At 38.0% G+C, this 17,066-nt stretch overlaps 1 long non-coding RNA gene across 1 annotated transcript in view; it reads right to left on the minus strand.

Moving 5' to 3' along the window:
• Window positions 1-3,689: 3,689 nt before the first annotated feature.
• Window positions 3,690-17,066, minus strand: part of LOC105545020 — a 345,853-nt gene continuing 332,476 nt past the window's right edge. Inside the window, exon 6 of the long non-coding RNA XR_001006856.1 lies at window positions 3,690-3,822. This is a non-coding gene — a long non-coding RNA (uncharacterized LOC105545020). The remainder of the gene's footprint in view (window positions 3,823-17,066) is intronic.

Genomic DNA, 17,066 nt, shown 5'->3' on the forward strand with positions numbered 1-17,066 from the left:
AATGCCTCCATCTCTTGGGTCTCTAAATGACTAGAGGTGACAGAACATTCTTCTCCCTACATTAGTGATGCCTCTGCCGTGTGACACTTTCTTCTAACTGCTGACATAGAAAACTCTCCTGGTACTTAGATGGCCATGTGGTGGTCATTTCTTACTCCCCTCTTTTTCCTTTCTTAGATGGCTGCAGAGTTTTCATTTAAAACTTTTAATCTTAGCAAAGGAAGTAGCTGTTTATTTCCTATACTGCAGTTACATTAGTAAATGAATTAATAAAACAAACAAAAAACAAAACCACTCCCAAGCAAGGCATTTTTCTCTTCTGCCTTCCTCTTGTTACTAGTCTCACGGGCTAATCACCACCCCCAGTCCCAAGGGAAACTGCAATTTTCTAGTTATTTCTATTGCAGATCTGGAAGCCCTTCTCTTTACCACCCTTTGGCTGGGGAGCAGGAACAGACATTCTTCTTTGCTTCAGGGTACTTTACCCTCAATTTATTATCCAAATAAAAATCTAAGCAAGAGAAACAAAATCCAATGATTTCCATGAATAATAATAATATTTACTATTACCATCCCTTGGATGCAAAGATAAAGCCTCAGATTCACCATCTAATAGAGGCACATGCTTTTATTCTCAAGAGACAGAAGCCTAGATGTGTTATGCTAATCAGATCACAGTCCTCTTTGTTGGTTCCTTGCAAAGAACAACTGTGGACAATTTTAGGATGGTTGTTCATGAATGGGGTGTCCCAGTACCATGAAAAACACCAAAGCTAGCTAGCTACCCACACAGCATAGATAGTAGCCATCTCTATGGTTGAACTAAAGAATCATGCTTAAATAAACTGAGCTACTTATTCACAGACAGGGTTGAATTGACTCTGGTTCACACTGTCCAAATTCATGAAGGAAAATTTCCATTTGCCTATGGAAATACAAACCTGTCTGATTTATAATTTGCAGTTGCCATCATAGCATAATATAAGCTTACAAAGTAGAGTTTGTTTGATATTCCAGATCTCTTCCAACCAAACCAATACATTAATGTTTCACTCTTTGCTGGAGTTTACCTTAAAAGCCTCCCTTTCTCTTCAACGTTATCAATCTTTCTTACTCATCTCTGTTTAATAGGTTTAAGAACACCTTGGGCAATATTTGGATTACTATTATATTTCTTTTTAAATTATTCAGTTCATGCTCCAAGTAGAAAATTGGTAGCGTCTTTGTAAATTTATATTCATTTGATCCTTAAAGTTCTATAACACAATAAACTTGGAACTAGGAAGTAGCATTATTCTGTTGGCATGTATGATTTGTTAGATGATCTAAGCCTATTTTGGAAGCATTTTGCAAAGCTTCAGTTAAAGGTTTTCATAACAAGTATATAATGTACTAAAATTTAGGCCAAAATTTGTACAGGAAGTTCTTAATAGGGTATGAAGCTAAAGCTAAATCAGATTTCTTGTTTTAATCATACACTCCATTCTTACAGAGTTTTCTCTGTATATTCTGACAGGAAAAATTACTTCATTGTGATAGTAACAAATTATATTTGTTATTTCCTGTTTTGCATCTGAAGAGTGGGTAGGGGTGGCCAAAGTCATGTCATGACCTGTGCCAGCCATATTGTACATTTCTCCTGCTTTTTGTGAGATACAAATATATATATCATACAACGGCTTTGCTTTTCTATTCAGAATTCTGTGCTTAGAAGACCACAGACATTAAGTAATAGTAAACAGCACAATTTGAGTCCTGTGGCCACTCTGGATGATCAAGTTGGAAGAAGTTGGACTGCAAGAAAGTAAATGCTGGTTTAACACATGTATGATATAATTATACTGTAGGGAAATTATCTGAAGCACATAAGAATCAAATAGATTCACTTTAACAAATACAAAAACTCTGTTCAAATAAAAGCTTTCTGTGGCTTTGTAAGGGCTCATATTGGAAAAAATGGGGGAGGGGAATAGATATTATAATTCACTCTGAAACTATATAACATAAGTAAATGAACAATAAAAGTGATAAATTGGGCAATAAAGAAGATTATAGAAATAATGCTTTCACATATCGGGCATTCATTAAATTGACTTCTCAATGTAATTACTTTAACATTTCTACTTCTGATTCAGTACAGATTTTTGGATCATTAAATAAGAGAGTAAATATTAAACATTTTTCAGGAAAATAATTTATGGCCTAACAAATTTTCCAAGAGAAAATCACAATGTCGGACAACCAGACTAGCATTTTTTGTAGTCAATTTTTGGACTTAATTCTTCAAAACAGTTTCAACAAATCTGTACTGCACACCAGCTATGCACTAAATATAGTGTGGTAAACTAGCACATTAATAGACATATGGCAATTGTTTCAGGTACTCCTGTATTTCCAAGGGATTTTGTGGATATACTTTATACTTTATATAATATATAGTCTATGCATGATATAATAATTTCTTTGGGTATGAGGTTTTTATTCCCAACTAAACTGTGATGGCACCATCACTGCCTCTAAGGAATGCACAATTTAAGAAGAAAAGCACATATACAACTAAATATCAACAAAGTACTATAAGAAGACAGATGATTCCACTGGGTGACTATAGTCAATAATAACTCAATTTTACATTTTAAAATAACTAAAAGACTATAATTGGATGTTTGTAATACAAAGGATAAATGCTTGAGGGGATGGATACCCCATTGTGCATGATGTGGTTAGTTCACATTGCATGCTTGTATCAAAACATCTCATGTACCCTATAAATATATACACCTACTATGTATCCACAAAAATTAAAAATATTAAAAGAAAAAAGAAAACACATGACTAATTCTTTCTGAAAAAGGTTTAAAAAAAAAAAGGCTTTAAGAAAATGGTGTTTGATTTAGATCTTCAGAATATAGGAATTCACCCAACAGTGAGGTGAGTGAAGAACATCCAAGCCCGGAAACAGCATAAGGCAGACAGGTAGAAGCACGTGGCATCTACGCTCAATGATAGAGCCTTGCTACTCCAACAGAGGCTTAAGTGGAGGCATTGGCATCACCTGGGAGCTTGTTAGAAATGCAGAATCTCAAGCTCTATCCTTGAACTTCTGAATCAGATTCTACATTTTAACAATATTTCTAGGTGATTTGCATGCCCACTTGAGATGAAAACACACCAGTTTAGAGGGCTTTCATTGTTGGAGTGTTGGAAGTCCATGCAGCTGGAAAAGGTGGACAGAAACTAGATAGGGACACAACAAGTCTACAATATTTAGAAGCCTGAAGTTCATCCCATTGCCATGGGTAAACCACCCAAAGTTTTGTGAAGAGCAGAATAATATTACAAAAATCAATATTTTAGGATGCGAATGCTTTTAGAAAATAGTGAAGAAGAAAACTACCTAGGGTATTTTTGTAACAATTTAGATAAGAGATTATGATAAATCCCTGGCCTGAGACAATGGTAGTAAAAATGGAAAGAATGAGACATATTTCAGACACATGCCACAAAAAGGGTTGCCAAGATTTTATCATAACTGTAAGAGGCCATATTAGAGAGGGAAGACTGAGAAAAGGACTCACTCTAGGAAGTGACTAGTTTCAAGATGAACTATAATATATTGCTGAAGGCAAAAGTAAGTGAAAGCTGTAAGAGCTATAAAGGGAAAGACACTTCAAAATTAGGATGCCAGATGGGTCAACGGTAATAACACCAGTCATTTATTCAGTCATTCATATATTCAAAAATGTTTGTTAATTGTCTGGTAATTGCCGGTTTCTTATCAGCACTGAGGAAACTGAGTCTCTGTCCACAGGATTTCATGTTCTAGAAGAGATGGAAAACAAATAGGTAGATGAATGAATATGCAGTATTTCTCCAGGTGGAGATTAGAGTTAGTGTTTTTTTTGTTTTGTTTTTTATTTTTTATTTTTTTATTTTTTAAGTATGGTAAGCTCAATAAAAGCTATTTTAATTTTTTTTTCTTTTTCTGAGACTGGCTCTTGTACTATCACGAGGCTGGAGTGCAGTGGCATGATCATGGCTCACTGAAGCCTCAACCTCCTGGGCTCAAGCCATCCTCCCACCTCAGCCTCCCAAGTAGCTGAAACTACAGACTCATGCCACCACACCTGGCTACTTTTTTAAAAAAATTTTTTTCAGAGATAGGGTCTCACTATGTTGCTCAGGCTGATCTTGAACTTCCGGCTTCAAGTGATCTTTCTGCCTCAGCCTCCCAAAGTGCTTGGATTACAGGCGTGAGCCAGTGAACCTGGACTCAGAGGCCATTTTAAGTACAGAGGTCAGGAAACAGCTCTGTGAGCATGGCCTTTCATGGCAAAGGAAAAAGGTGATATATCTAGAACTGACTTGGGAAATTCAACTAGTTTAAGAAAACATTTATTTTGTTTCACTGTTTTGCAGAAAAAAAAAATGGAGTCAAAATTATTTTAATAATAACCAAGATGATAACTTACATTTCCATGATTTTCATAGTTTTATACTTTTACATATGTTATCACATCTGACTCATATAATCCTTTTGAAAGGGAGAGAGGACAACTTTTACAGATAAAAAGTCCAAGTTTAAAACAGGTGGGGTAACTTGGTCAAGATTTCATATCTAAAAATTATGAGATGTTTTGATTTATAGATGAGTTAACTATTAAATGATTAATTATACAATAAAGTTTGTTAAGCTTACAAAAGAGAGGGACTCAGGCTACAGATCTAAACATATAAACTTCCTTATGTTAGAGTAAAGGTGGCTGCAATTTTTTTTCTTTTCTTTTTTTTTTTTTTTTTTTTGAGACAGAGTCTTGCTCTGTCACCCAGCCTAGAGTGCATCGGTACAATCTCATCTCACTGCAACCTCTACCTCACAGGTTCAAGGGATCCTCCTGCCTCAGCCTCCTGAGTAGCTGGCATTACAGGCACCCGCCACCACGCCCAGATAATTTTTGTATTTTTAGTAGAGACACGGTTTCACCATGCTGGCCAGGCTGATATTGAACTCCTGACCTCATGATCTGCCTGCCTCGGCCTCCCAAAGTGCTGGGATTACAGGCATGAGCCATGATGCCCGGCCTGGAGTGAAGGGCACTTCCAGGAGTGAAGTCTAATTCCCATCCTTTTGTATCTGGGTAGGTGTAGTTACAAATTACAAATGAAATGTTGAGATGATGATAAGATATACTTCATGACTAGGCTCCTTCGTAGGCTACACCCACAGAAGCCTAGCAGCAGGATTCTGTCTCTCTAGCTAACATCACTCACTCTGGGGAAAAGCCAGCCATTATGTTAAAAAAAAAAAAAAAAGGAAAGAAAAAAGAAAAGTCTAAGCATTTTGAAACCCCTATGCCATGAGGAAGATCAGTGAACCATGTGGGGAAGCTGCATGAGGACAAATATCCAACTTTTTCCAGCTACTCCAGCCATGCCAAGCCCCAACCCAAGACATGTGAGTGAAGATGCCTTCAGATTACTTTAGATTCGGCCACCTCTAGCTGCTATGTCATGGCAACCACATAAGAAATCCCTAGTGAAAACTGCCCTACTGAATCTGGTCAACCCACAGAACTGAGATAGTAATAAATTATTGTTTGATGCCATCAAGTTTTGGGGAAGTTTCTTACACAGCAATAGATACCCAGAACACCCATTATTTTTTAAAGGCATGCAATAGCATTAAAAACATAAATAAATGGATACTAACTGAGCAAAGGACTTTGAAATTAATTTTTTTTTCTTTCATAGGTATCACATTCTACAACAACCACATAAACGTCCACATAATTCAAAGGATATTTTAAAAAGTAATGACATTCATTTTGGATGCATAATGTGTTTTAGATGTAGTGCTCTGAGAAAACAATACAGCATCAAAGAGTGTTAAATCTAGAAGATGTCTTTCTTAGAAGCCATTAGTCTGATTCTCTCAATTTGCATATGAGGAATGAGAGAGAGAGAGAGAGAATGAGAAATTCCATTATTTATGGAAATTCATGCAAACCTTGTGAAAAACCGTGAAAACCCAAGGCCTTTGGACTCATGTTTTCCTCTCTCAGAAGATGTTTTAAAAATTAGTATTCAACAGATGAATGAAATTGGCATAGTATTATTTAACTAGTAATTAAATTTTATATTGTTAGATGAATCCAAGCTTTATAAAATTAGACCTAAGTCTTCAACTCCAAAGGCAATACTATTTGTTTTTCTGATGTTCTGTACAATATTGCATGGCAATTTAAAAACAAATGTGTTTAGAAAAAAACTCGTCAATTGGAAAAAAAATTAGAAGATTGGTTGCCTGTAGGGTGGAATGGAAATTGACTAGATGGGCACAAAAGTACTTTCTAAGGTGATGAAAATGATACATATATTTTAATTGAAGTATAGGTTACATGGGTGTATATATTTACAAAACTCATGGAACTGTTTTCTCAAGATCTGAGCATTTCACTGTATATAAATTACTCCTTAATTTTAAAAAAATAAGAATTAAAAAGAGACTTTTCTCCTTCACAAGAGAAAATAACTTATCAACAGTTGGTTTGCCAATAGTGTAGATGGTTTGGGTCTGTTTAACTTACCTCTTTCTCTGTTTTCCAATTATGAAATGGATGGACAAAGTCAATGTTACGTACATCTGTGGTCAGAAAACAAAGTAAAGCTAACAAAGCCACTCAGAAGCTAAACATATGTGACCACAAAACATATGAGTTAAAAAGGGTCTGATAAATTATCTAATCCATTTTTTTTATTTTGTAGATAACATTGGCCTTGCTAACAAATTTAATAAACAGTGGTACTTTTAAAAAACTTGATGTTAAATGAAGATGTTGAGCCATTATTTGTAGAGTAGAAGCTCACTTATCCAGCAGAATTAGATCAGTACATAAGAATGAGTTAAAGCTGGTATTCACCAGGAAGAGAGGAAAATGGCAGATAGGAGACAGGACTAATGTGAAGCTCCCACTTAGACAAACAGAACAGCACCTGGAGATGCACATCATGAACCTTTGCTCCAGGAACTACAGCAGGAACATAACAGGAAAACTGAAAGAATTCACAGACCCTTTGAAAGAAGAGGCTTGCTGCTGCAAACTTCAAGACAGCTGAAAAACTGTGAGTTTTCAAAGTGTGAAGAGGGGGAAATGTCTGCCTCTGAACACACATCCCCACTGGGGAACCTAAAAATCCAGATCATGAGAGAAAGATGTAACCTTACCTAGAGCAGAAACAGATTCAGAGAACCAAACAAAATATGAAAGTAGAAGAAGCAGCGGGAAGAGCCCTGTAGGCACTCCTGGTCCCGCGCTCGAGCCCAGGGAAGCCATCCCTGGCTTTATCTCACAGCAGCCCTTAGGGAGGAAGCCAGCAGAACAGGGGAGAGGCCACAGTTGAAGGAAGCTTCTAGCAGAGCTTTAATAATTTTTGACTGAACACAAATTTTCTGAGCAGAATCCAGGGAAGTGAATGGGAAGTGCAGATAGGAGTGCAGAAGCCACTGCTGACAGTGTGGGAAGTTAGGAGATGAGAGGCCTGAGAGCTCTACTTGCTTTCTCAGTGGGGAAGCTTGTAGCCTGGGACAAGGTTTCAGCCCTGCACAGCTTCCTGGTGGGGCACAGCAGGAGGGAGAGTGGCCTTGCTGACTGTGTGGGAGCAGTGTGAGGCCTGTCGCTGCTGGCTTTCCCACACTTCCCTGGTGACTGGTATGATGTAGAAGAGGCAGCTATAACCCCCTTGGAACATAACTTCACTGGCCTGAGAAGCACCCCCCATCCCCCACAGTATCCGCAGCAAGCCCTGCCCCAGGTGAGGTTTTGTTCAGACCCACCTATCCCTGCCCCAACCTGATGGTTTACTGCCCTGGTAGACAAAGACAAAAGACATAAAAACTCTTGGGAGCTCTATGGCCCTGCCCATCACCTGAGAAACTCAAGCACTTATTCTAGGCAACACAGGGCAAGCTTGTATTTCCTTTCTACTACCGCAGCTGGTGCTCTCTTGAAAGCACCACCTCCTGGCTTTCAGTTGGTTGGTTGGAGGCCAACCAACTCAAGCCATTACAGCAACTCATAAAAGAACAGCCCTGCCCCAAGAAAGAAGAAGACAACAGCTAATTTCACTGCCTGCAACATCCTGGCTAATCAGAGGTCCTGAGTCCGTCCATGTGACAACTTGACTGCTAGCATAACCAGCATTTGAATAAAACCAGCACACTCAACAAAACTACAACCAAGGAATTCCAAAAAGTCAACTCCACTCCCTGCCACCTCCACTGGAGTAGGTGCTGGTATCCATGGCTGGGAGACCCAAACATGAATCATATAACAGGATTCTTTGCAGACATTCCCCAGCAACAGTTCAGAGCCCAGTAGCTCCACTGGGTGGGTAGACTCAGAAGGGCAATAACAATTACTGCAGTCTAGCTCTCAGGAAGAATCATTCCTAGGGGAAGGGAGAGAGCACCACATTAAGCAATCACCACTTGGGACATAAAAATCTGAACCGCAGCCCTTGAGTTCCAAATCTTTCCATTGAAACAGTCTACCCAAATGAGAAGGAACCAGAAAAGTAATTCTGGTAATATGAAAAAAAAAGATTCTATAACACTCCAAAAGATCACACTAGCTAAACCAAGAAGAACTCTCTGAATTGCCAGATGAAGAATTCAGCAGGTTGATTAATAAGCTACTCAAGGAGGTACTACAGAAAGGTGAAAATCAACTTAAAGAACATTAAAAAACAATATAAGATATGATTGAAAAAGTCTTTAGAGAAATAGATATAAAGAAAAGATAATCACAACTTCTAGAAATGAAAGATACCCTTAGAGAAATACAAAATACACTGGAAATTTTCCACAATAGAATCAAGTGGAAGAAAGGACTTCAGAGCTCAAAGACAAGCCTTTTGATTTAACCCAATCCAACACAGACAAAGAAAAATGAATTTTTTAAAAATGAACAAAGCCTCTAAGAAATTTGAGATTATGTTAAATGACCAAACATAACAATAGCTGGTGTCCATGAGGAAGAAAAAAAATGTACATGTTTGGTAAACTTATTTGAGGAAATAATCAAGGAAAACTTCCCTGGGCTTACTAGAGATCTAGACATTCAAATACCAGAATCTCAAAGAATACCCAGGAAATTAATCACAAAAAGATCATCACCTGGGCACATAGCCATCAGGTTATCTAAAGTCAAGAAAAAGGAAAGAATCTTAAGATCTGTGAGGCAAAAGGTAACTTATAAAGGAAAACTTATCTGATTAACAGCAGATTTCTCAGTAGAAACCCTCAAGCCAAAGGGATTGGAGTCCAATCTTTAGCCTCCTCAAACAAAGTAATTGCCAGCCAAGAATTTTATATCCAGAAACTTACACTTCATAAATGGAGACATAAAGTCTTTTTCAGACAAATGCTGAGAGACTTTGCCACTACCAAGCCAGAACTACAAGCAATGCTAAAAGGAGTCCTAAATCTTGAAACAAAACCTGGAAATACACAAAAATGGAACCTCCTCAAAGCAAAAATTTCACAGAGCCTATAAAACAGTAACACAATGAAACACACACACACAATGTATTCAGGCAACAACTAGCATGATGAATAGAACAGTACCTCACATCTCAGTACTAACATTGAATGTAAATGATTTAAATGCCCCACTTAAAAGATACAGAATGGCAGAGTGGATAAATTCCACCAACCAAGTATCTGCTATCTTCAAGGGACTCACCTAATGCATAAGGACTCGCAAAGACTTAAGGTAAAGGGATGGAGAAAGATATTTCTTGTAAATGGAAACCAAAAGTGAGGAGGAGTAGCTATTCTTATATGAGATAAAATAGGTTTTAAAGCAACAACAGTGAAAAAAGACAAAAAAAATTATATAATTATAAAAAGATTAGTCCAACAGGAAAATATCACAATCCCAAATATATATGCACCTAAGAGTGAAGCTCCCAAATTTATAAAACAATTACTACTAGACCTAAGAAATCAGTTAGACGGCAACACAATAATAGTGGGGGATTTCAATACTCCACTGACAACACTAGACAGGTCATCAAGACAAAAAGTCAACAAAGAAACAATGGACTTAAACTATAACACAGACAAATGGACTTAACATATATTTACAGAGCATTCTATCCAACAACTGTAGAATATACATACTATTCATCAAGACCTAGAACATTCTCCAAGATAGACCATATGATAGGCCACAAAAAACTCTCAATAAGTTTAAGAAAACTGAAGTTATATCAAGCACTCTCTCAGACCACAGTGGAATAAAAATTGAAACTCCAAAAAGAATCCTCAAAACTATACAAATACATGGAAATTAAATAATTGGCTCCTGAATGATCTTTAGGACAACAATGAAATCAAGATGAAAATTTAAAAATTCTTTGAACTGAATGATAATGGTGACATAACCTATCAAAACCTCTGGGATATAGCAAAAGCAGCGCTAAGAGGAAAGTTCATAGTATTAAATGCCTACATCAAAAGCCTGAAAAGGCACAAATAGACAACCTAAACTCACATCTTAAGGAAGTAAAGAAACAAGAACAAATCAAACACAAACCCAGCAAAAGAAAAGAAATAACAAAGATCAGAGCAGAACTAAATGAAACTGAAGCAAAAAAAAATACAAAAGATAAATGAAACAAAAGCTGGTTCTTTGAAAAGGTTTTTGAAAGTCAGTAATTAAACAAGAAGAGAGAGGATACAAATAAGCTCAATTAGAAATAAAACAGGAGATATTAAAACTGATACCACAGAAACAAAAAATCATTCAAGACTGTGAACACCTTTCTGCACACAAATTAGAAAACCTCGAAGAGGTGAATAAACTACTGGAAATATACAGCCCTCCTAGATTAAACCAGGAAGAAACAGAAACTCTGAACAGACCAATAACAAGTGGTGAGATTGGAACAGTAATAAAAACATTGCCAACAAATAGGTCCAGGACCAGATGGATTCACAGCTGAATTCTATTAGACGTTCAAAGAGGAATTGGTACTAATTTCTACTGAAACTATTTCAAAAGATAGAGGAAGAGAAAATCCTCCCTAAATCATTCTATGAAGCCAGTATCACCTTAATACCAAAGTCAGGAAAGGACATAACAAAAAAGAAAACTACGGACCAATATCCCTGATGAATATAGATGCAAAAATCCTCAACAAAATACTAGGTAACAGAATCTAATAGCATATCAAAAAAATAAATAAATAAATAAAATACACCATAACCAAGTGGGTTTCATACCAGGGATACAGGGATAGTTTAACATATGCAAGTTAATAAATGTGATACACCATATAAACGGAAGTAAAAAAGAAAAATCATATGATCATCTCAACAGATGCAGAAAAAGCATTTGACAAAATCCAGCATCACTTTATGATTAAAACCCTCAGCAAAATCAGCATAAAAGTGACATACCTTAAAGTAATAAAAGCCATCTATGACAAACCCACAGCCAGCATTATACTGAATGAGGAAACGTTGAAAACATTTCCGCTGAGAACTGGAACAAGACAAGGATGCTCGCTTTACAAAATCAATGTATACAAATCAGTAGCACTGCTATACATCACCAATGACCAAGGTGAGAATCAAATAAATAACTCAACCCCTTTTACCACAGCTCCAAGAAAAATAAAATACTTAGGAATATACCTTACCAAGAAGACAAAAGATCTCTACGAGGAAAACTACAAAACACTGCTGAAAGAAGTCATAGGTAACACAAACAAATGGAAACAGATCCAAAAACTCCTCTAGACACCGGCTCAGGTGTTCATGATCAAGAACCCAAAAGCAAATACAACAAAAACAAAGATAAATAGGTTGGACTTAATCAACTAAAAAGTTTCTGCACAGCAAAAGAAAATCAGCAAAGTAAACAGACAACCCACAGCATGGAAGAAAATCTTCTCAAACTATGCATCCACAAAGGACTAATACCCAGAATCTACAAGGAATTCTGACAAACCAGCAAGAAAAAAAAAAATCCCATGAGAAAGTAGTATTGCTCAGCCTCAAGAAGGAACGAAATAATGGCATTCATAGCAACCTGGATGGAGTTGGAGACCATTATTCTAAGTGAAGTAATTCAGAAATGAAAAACCAAACACATGGTCTTCACTTATAAGTGGGAGCTAGGCTATGAGGACACAAAGGCATAAGAATAATATATTAGACTTTGGGGACTTGAGGGGAAGGGTGGGGATAGGGTGACAGATGACAGACTACACATTGGGTACAGTGTACACTACTTAGGTAATGGGTGCGCCAAAATCTCAGAAATCACCACTAAAGAATTTATCCATGTAACCAACCACCACCTGTTCCCCAAAAAAACTATTAAAATAATTTTTAAAAACGAAGAGTGGTAAGCATTTTAGTTTAACTAAAGTGTAAATTTGGTTTAGACGTTCATTTATTTTTAGTCTTTTGATGAAGGACCACAGCCTTCCCCACCTGGCAAGTGGGTACACTAGTTGGACAGTTGCATAAATTGTGGTGGATAAAGAGAGGCAGGAGAGCACAGTGGGAAGGGAAGAGGCTCTGGACAAAGCTACTGTGTTCTCAATCTCAGTTCTGCCACTTGCTAGCTGTGTGACTTTTAGGAAGTTGCATAGTTTCTCTGTGCTTCAGTTTCCTTATATGTCAAATGGGACATTACTTACCATGCACAGTAGTTATGAGGATGAAAAATCCTTAGAACAGCACCTGACTCATTGAAAGTGCCAGATAGTAGTTTATTAAATAGAAATAAACAGGTCAGGCATGGTGACTCACACCTGTAGTCCCAGCACTTTGGGAGGCCAAGGTGGGCAAATTGCTTAAGGCCAGGAGTTCAAGACCAGCCTGAGCAATATGTTGAAACCCCATCTCTACCAAAAACACAAAAATTAGCCAGCTGTGGTTCTGCGTGTCTGTAGTCCTAGCTACTTGGGAGGCTGAGATGGAAGAATAATCTGAGCCTGGGAGGTGGAAGTTGCAGTGACCCATGATTGCGACACTGCACTCCAGCCTGGCTGATGGGACATCCTGTCAAAAAAGGAAAGGAAAGGGAAGGGAAGGGGAAGGGGAAGGGGAAGGGGAAGGGAAAGAGGGGAGGGGAGGGGACTTCCAAGATGCATCAGCTTTGAATTCTGTTTCTTTAGATGTCTTAGAATTTAAAGACACATTCTTTCCTTTTTTATTTTTTTATTTTTTTATAGTTGTCTTATCCACCTAATTTGATAGCAAGTTTTGGGGGTTTCTTTAAAAAACAACAAAAACAGCAACAACAACAACAACAAAAATCAACTTTGTCGTTCCTTGACATTAAATTTCTCCCCAGAGAAACCCAAAACTCTTTCCCTGACATTCATATTTTGCCACTTGGTATAATTGTTATTAAATAACAACAGGAAGTAAAATTTGTGTAGTATAAACATAATAAATGCTTGGTAGGCACCAATTCAACAGGTGAGGCAAACGTACAACCCCCCCCCCCCCCGGAGAACAGCCCACTAGCTGGATGATTGCAGAGAGAGAATGATGGACATTAGTCACTGTGTTCTACAAAGAGAAGGAGAGTTTTAGCGAATCCAAAGAGGTTTTTAAAAAAGTTACTGGATGTGAGGGTGATCTAGCTGCGACACATCACCCCATTGAGCGCCAGGGTTGATTTGGCTGATCTGGCTGGCTAGGTGGGTGTCGCCTTCCTCCCTCACCGCTCTTTGTGCATCCCTCCCGAAGATGCATGCTCAGTCAAAGGGGATGACCATCCCTGATAAAGGAGGGCCAGTCTTCCACCAAGGGTATACGAATAGCTACGATCCCCTGCTAGAAAATTCAAACAAGCTCTCAAATAGGTGGATTTTTAAAAAAAAATTTTTTATTGTTGTTTTGTTGTTTTATTTTTCTTTTGAGATGCCATCTCACTCTGTCACCCAGGCTGGAGTGCAGTGGCGTGATCTTGGCTCACTGCATCCTCTGTCTCCTGGCTTCAAGCGATTCTCTTGCCTCAACCTCCTGAGTAGCTGGGATTACAGGTGTACACCACCACGCCCAGCTAATATTTTTTGGATTTTTAGTAGAGACAGGGTTTCACCACGTTGGCCATGCTGGTCTCGAGCTCCTGACCTCAAATGATCCACTCGTCTCAGCCTCCCAAATTGCTGGGATTACAGGCGTGAGCCAATGCATTCAGCTTCAAAGAGGTTTTTAAAAGAGTTGCAACTGTGCTATGAAACTTTTATTCTAAGGACCCTTGGAGCCTTTGGGCCCATTTCAAACTTTAACTTGAAAGACCTTTGCTTAGTAGTTTATAAACCAAATACTTATAAACATCCACTGAGTCTCTTTATTTTTCAGGAAGTGTCATCAGTACTAAATAGTTTGGGTGGAAAATAAAAGAACAGTTTGCAACAAATCTTCAATACACAGAGATTACATTTGATATTGTCAGATGAATTCAATTGTTAATATAAATTGGACCTAAGATCTCAAGTCCAAAAGCAGTACTATCTGTCTTTCTGATGTGCCATATACATTATATGACATGGTTTGGCAATTCAAAAGAAAATGTGTTCACAGAAAAATTAATCTACAGGGATATTTGTAGGCTGGGGACAAAACTGACTGTGAAATGGCACAATAAAATTTTGGGGGTGGTAGAAATGCTCTATATCTTAATTGGCACATGGGAGACATAAACACTGTGACTTAACCACCCCAACCCTCCTATGCCTTTTCCAGGCCTGAGGACACCTACTGCCTGTTTGGTTCATCCCATTCTTGCTATTTATGACCCCAGAACTGTTCGCTACCAACGTGTCAGCAGAAGTGGCATAGCTTCTCCACACGCACATCTGGCTAGAACAGGACAGGAACTAAACATGTTTTAGAAATTGACTTTGACATGAGCAGGGACTCTTTGTGTCTGAGAAGTATCTGTTGGATTACTTCATACCGACTAAGGGTTAACGGGTCACATTCCATTTCTTCCATTCTACCACAGAAAAAGCTGGGACACATAAGGACATGGCAAGAACACATCACGTGACTGCATGGACCAGGCATGCATTCCAAAGATAAACACAAACATCTCCAACCAGTGTTGAAAAGCACGCATTTTCATCCTAGTCAGGCTGATTGCAGCCTCACCAGCAGGGCTGAATGCTGATCCCCATTGAGTAACACTTTGAATGCCTTTGTTCCAGCGTTTCCCAGCAGTGCAAACATAATGGAAAAGAGACTGTCAAATGACAGCTCGCTTTTCTCTTTCTTAATATAAGAAAAAATAACTGCAAAGGTGGAAAATAAAGAAAGTAAGAATATAAGAAAAAAACAGAGACGAATGTGTAAAAATTCAGATAATCTGAAATAGAGGAAACTTTCACGAATGTTTTACAATCTACTTTCCTTTAAAGGAAATGAACAATAAAGCAAAACTAAACAAGAAAAAAAATGTTAATGACTGCAACTGCTGTTAAGTAGGAAGTGAACCTTTCAGACCAAACTTGGCCTTCCAATGGAAATATGAGCAGTTCTTAGGGAATATCAGTGAAAATAGGTGTAATTAAGGAGAATACATCCCAGCAGCCCTCAAGACTGCCTAATAATAAAGCTGTACTCTTAGCATAATAAAGACACATTCTCATCCATTTCCAAAAAATACTGCAGGGAGAAAAACACAACATGAGCCCTTATAAATCAATGGGGAAAATGGTCTGGTGGGCTCACACATAACTAGTAAGACCATCGTATGCTCTACCATTTTTGTAGCATTTTTAATATTAGGAACTGGGTGACTTTTTAGGTTGCCATTCTCTGTTTCCTTCCTCTACACCGTAGCCCTTGTTATCATGCATATCAAACACACAGGAGCACTAAAGGCATTCATTATGGCCACTGCTGAATTCCAAATGAGAAGAGTTTAAAAATATATGTTACTGTTCAAGACAAGTCAACACATTTCAAACAAGAGAGCCCTGCTTGAATTTAGAAAGCGACTAAAACCCACAGCAGAGAGGAGATCTGAGTCCCTGGCGCTCTGTGCCGTGAGGATTGGGGGTGGAACTATCACGACGAGGAGGCGCTCAGTAAAAGAGAGGTGGAATTCAAAGCCAACACCAGTTCCCCTGGGGTCTGTTGTAATCAGGAGACAAATGGTCTGTACTCAGTAGCATGTATTCATTCTGTTGCAAGAGGCTGCCAACGCGAGCTTCCCTACGCTTTTGTGGAAATACAGTACGAGTCTTTTTCCCTTTCAGTTGCTATAGAACAAGAAGAATAAAAAGTCCACTGCTGACAAACACTGCTTTGGGCATTTGACACTGGTCTTTGATCTAGTTACTCAGACAGTTCAAAACGAACAAATTAGGTGTTTACAACAAAAGACATTCCGTTTTAGCCTGTTCAAGTGCCAAGTGGAGTGGACAGCTCGCTCAAACAGAACTGGGAAATTTCTCCCTGCCAGGCCACAAGATGGGCATTGGAAGTTCATTCCCCGAGAACAATTAATAAATTATGATACTGCTTTTTTAAATTAAAAGAAAAAAAAAAGAAAGAAAACACGGGGTTTGGGTCAATAAAGTAAATCTATACCATCTGGAATGTGAGTCACGACACAGCAGATCCTTGAGGCTAGAGACCTACAGGGACAGATCTTCATTCTTCATGGGATGGTCTGATTATGGGACAGACACTGAAAAAAACACTCATTTTAACATTTCTGCCTGAAAATCAAGTCTATATACCATGCAGTCTACAGTCTACACATCACATAGAAAACGGCAACATCTGTATTCTATTATGTAAATTCCCCTCTTAAAAGTATTTTAACATTATTCTCAAAGACAGAAGGAAAATTGGGTGTCTGGGCGTGATCCCTATTCACAAAAGAGAATGGTTTTGTTTCCTTGACTTAAGCGTCTGCTTTCTTTCTATTGAAAATAGTGCATCTTAGACAAGAACCCATTGCCTCCGTTTCCTTTTTGTGAAAAGAAGTGTTTGTGCTAGGAAATGATTAGTTAAAAACTCTAGC

The sequence above is a fragment of the Mandrillus leucophaeus genome, unplaced genomic scaffold, assembly GCF_000951045.1.
Source record: "Mandrillus leucophaeus isolate KB7577 unplaced genomic scaffold, Mleu.le_1.0 Scaffold316, whole genome shotgun sequence".
NCBI classification, from domain to species: domain Eukaryota; kingdom Metazoa; phylum Chordata; class Mammalia; order Primates; family Cercopithecidae; genus Mandrillus; species Mandrillus leucophaeus.